The 4194-nt window shown below is 43.7% G+C and overlaps 1 long non-coding RNA gene across 1 annotated transcript; it reads right to left on the minus strand.

The window, feature by feature from the left end:
- Positions 1–1151: 1151 nt before the first annotated feature.
- LOC107319185 (uncharacterized) lies at positions 1152–2097 on the minus strand. Its single transcript, XR_001557657.3, has 3 exons — positions 1777–2097; positions 1351–1371; positions 1152–1203 (listed from the first exon to the last, which is right to left on the minus strand). It is a non-coding gene; the product is annotated as an uncharacterized LOC107319185 (long non-coding RNA).
- Positions 2098–4194: the final 2097 nt, after the last annotated feature.

The raw sequence follows: 4194 nt of genomic DNA on the forward strand, positions 1-4194 counted from the left end.
CCCTGAGATACCTTGGATGATGATGCAGTTATTTCCTACTTCTACTACTTTAGGAACTGCTCTGATCCAGATATCTGAGCAATCTGCAACAGTCTGGGACAAGCCTGGCTGTGAGAAGATACTGGTGACTCTGAAGAATAATAGATATCTGAAAAAGTCTCACACACAAGAAAAAAAGTCCAAGACACAGTGGTGTAAGATACAGGTTTATTTGCATTGCACTGGGAAAAGGACAAAGGATCTCTGCATTCCTAAGCGAAATTCTTCATCATCAGGGTAGATTTAGGATTATAGACTGAGATCAGGTGGAAAATATTCAGAAGTCCTATAATTTAAGGAAGAGGATTAAAATAATCAGTGATGTTCAGAGATTTTCTTTCTCCTTAACCCTCTCTTGCTTTAGGCTGCAGAGACAGTCAAGGCCAAGGGCTGTTTCCCTGGCCTGGAAGGAATTTGGCTTTTCTACACTTCTCCAAGGGCTAGAAAAGGGGCAGATTCCTTCCAGTTCACTTTGTGATAAAGTTCAGTTTAATGAATTATTTTATTTTATTTTATTTTATTTTATTTTATTTTATTTTATTTTATTTTATTTTATTTTATTTTATTTTATTTTATTTTTTTATTTTATTTTATTTTATTTTTTACTTACATAGATGACTGGTGTCACAAAGCTGTTCTGTAAGGGAGAAAGAGATGTGTCAGCGCTGAAAATAGACTGTGCAGCTAAGGCTCTTAGTTAAATTGGGTAGTCCAACTGCAGCATGATCACCCCTTCATTCCTCAAAATCATGAATGAGCTCAGGAAGATGAAACTCTTTGCAAAACCTTGGGGTACCTTGCAGTCATGGTGCATGAAAGTGTGGCTTGCATGTATTAAGACAAGCTGATAGGGCCAACCAATAGATTTTTACTTATTTTTTCTGCACCAAGGAGGGAAAAAATGATTTTTTGAAAGTCTGAGACTAGCTGGTAAAGAAGAACTCGTCAAAACAATCTAGCAGAGACCATGGAAATGATGGACATATTAAGCTAATGTTGATATAATTCCCTGCTTCACACTCCATTTTTTTTCCCTTCAAAGACACACCATCTTGTTTAACAGTAATAGCAGTTTCCTGCAATCTTAAATAAAAGAAACTGAACATACTCACTCCATTATCACTCTGTCCAACCGTCTTGATTCCCATTAAATCTGCCACCGTTCTGCAAGAAAAACACAGCTTTAGTGGGGCTGCTCAAGAGCTCCTGGTGCTCTTTATCCCATGTAGGGCAAAGCAGAGACAACCCAGGAGCTGTTTGTGTGTGGGGAGGGTAAGGAGAGAAAGGCTGCTTGAGTGTGGAAATACTTACCACTAGGGTACCCTGAGGATCCTGAGAAGTTGAGAGAACAGGGTGTTATGAGAATCTTACTTTGCTATCATATCTACCCCCTTTGTACATTGCCTACCCCTCCCAGATTGTCCAGAACCCTGGGGCTGGGGTAAAGAAAGGAGTTCAGGTTACGAGCAGAGTTACATCTGTGTGGAGGCTCTCAGGGGAAGGAGCATAGACTCTGTGTACAAGAGTTGGACCAAGAAAAAGATGTTCCCAAAGCCCACTCAGCTCTTTCCCAAACCCAGTCCAGACTGAAGCAGCAGACAGACCTCAGGCCAGTGCTGACTGCTCAGGGATGCTCATGGTTTTCTTCCCCCATGCCCAACCTTAAGAACACAGGGAAAGGACAATTGTCCATCAGTTCCATTTGCAAGGGAAGTTGCAATCTGTTTCAATACTCACATAATAGGTAGGGGGTTCGAAGCCAATCTACAGAAGAGAAGGTGAAGACAAAAAGAGAGAGAGGTCTGTGAGTGCTAGAGATTCTGTGAGGGCAGAAGAGGCGGGGAAGGAACAACTGAAAGTACAAGCTAGTTCTAAAGTGAGTAACTAGTCAGGCCCAAGTCCTTGTTGTCACGGCCCTTTCCAGATATAGAGCATCTGCCCTGACATGTCAACTGGGCTTAATGCAACAAATCTCCACTGCAATATGTGGGATACAATAGCAAGATTAGAGCTGTTTTCTTTTCTTGTTTGTACTGAGATGGACAAAAATGAGCACAGAACAAGTGTGGGCTCCAAGGAGAAGGAGATGACACCATAATGGGGTGGATGAAGCAGAGGCTGCATCCAGATTCTGATACCTTCAAACCTACATTCTCACCCTCATGTGCCAGTGCTACATAATATTCTCCATCTCCCAATACACAAACAGTGTACCTGAGACATAATAATTTGTGTTCCTCTATCACCCCAATTCTTCCTATCTCTTTAATCTCCTTTTTCAGTGATCCCAATGTGCTCTGCTTTGGGCAGTTGTATAGTTGTTTCCTCATCTTCATTTATTTCTGAGTTTGCAGTATCTCACAATGCTCCTCCTTTCTCTTTCCTCATGTCCCACTGTTTTGGAGTTTCTCCCACATCTCACAACCTCACAGTCCCTACTATGCTTTCAGTGTTCTGGGCTTTGTCTTAGACAGTTGTCTCCTCCATTCTACAGTAAGATCAGCTTCCAAGAATCTTCTAGGACCTCCAAAATCAGACATATTTTGCTGAAGCCAGAATCACCCACTGTGTGAATTTTGTACAGAAATGTACACTTCAGTTCTCTCAGCTCCTATCACCTCCCAGTTCCCTGTATCCTCGAAACAAGCAAAGTGGAGAGGCAGAAGTCAACACTCCCCTCCCACACTAAAATCAGACTGCAGATTGCACAGAGGAAAACTTCCTGGAAGGATTCTATGAAGGGCATTATGGCAAGTAGAACAAGTTGGAATGGCTTGGGAATCCCACTGTGAAGAAAGAACTACTCTTTTCTTGGGTAGCCTAGTACTGGTGGCGCCGGAGCAAGAGGAAGGAATCAATCTACATTTAGTGAGACTTTTGACAATGACAAATGTCCAAGAAATTAAGGGCTATTCTTTACTCTGCACAGAGGACAGAATGGATATTCTGTGGGCTTCTTTCCCTGGACACATCCTCAATTACTCAAGAGAGTGCATCAATTCTTACCCCATTACTGAATCTCTGTCCACCGAGCCCGTCAATGTTGCCACCATTCTGCAAGAAAAACACAGCTTTAGTGGTGCCTGCCCAGGAGCTCCTGGTGCTCTTTATCCCATATAGGGCAAAGCAGAGACAACCCAGGAGCTATTTGTGTGGCGGGGGATAAGGGGAGAAGGTCTGCTTGAGTGTGGGAATACTCACCCCTAGGGTACCCTGAGGATCCTGAGAAGTTGAGAGAACAGGGTGTTATGAGAATCCTACTTTGCTACCATATCTACCCCTTTGTAAATTGCCTACCCCTCCCAGATTGTCCAGAACCCTGGGACTAGGGCAAAGGAAGGAGCTCAGGCCATGTGGGGAGTTATGTCTAGGTGGAGACACTTAGGGGAAGAAAGTGTGTAGACCCTTCCCCCATACCCAAACTTGGGAGCACAGGAAAAGTTCAACTGCCTGTTAGTTCCAGTTGCAGTAGAAGTTGTGGTCTGTTGCAATACTTACATAGAAAGTAGGGGGTTGGTAGCCGATCTAGGAGCAGAGAAAGTGGAGAGAAAGAGAGAGAGAGGAGAGATTTGTGAATGCTTATGCATTTTCCTGAGCATCACCTAGCGCTGTGATGTTGGGTACTTCTGGAATCCATATTCTTCCCAATTTTTCCTGGCTTTATCACCATGGCTTTTAGAGACAGGTTCTGCCCCCTCCTGCATGGTTTGATTCATATCCCTGTACACTCACCCCGTTGTTGAAGCCGCCATCTTCAACTTGTTTCCAGTCCTGAAAGGAATATATACAGTTTATAGCTGTAGTCCTGTCATGACTAGAGCTAGGAACCATCAGGACCAGATGAATAGCATGAGAATAAAGTCCCCGGAGTGCTCCAAGTTCTAAGACCTACTACAGTTATATGTTGGATGTTCTTAGTCCCTTGACCACCTCCTCCCCATCATGGTCTTTTTGCAATCCTGCTAGCAGTTTCCATATACCCTGAATTACCCATCCCCTACAATTTTTCCTACCAGTGGAACTGCCTTCGTGCCTCCAAGCACTAGGAGACAAACGGCCAGGACCGCAAGAGAGATCTGTCCCTTCATGGCTTCTTCCTTCCAACAGAGTACTCAGTACTTCAGACTGGGTCAATGCACAGTGCTGGGCCTGAGG

Source organism: Coturnix japonica, chromosome 1 (assembly GCF_054131305.1).
Source record: "Coturnix japonica strain WE chromosome 1, WE-NBRP24, whole genome shotgun sequence".
In the NCBI taxonomy this organism is placed as follows: domain Eukaryota; kingdom Metazoa; phylum Chordata; class Aves; order Galliformes; family Phasianidae; genus Coturnix; species Coturnix japonica.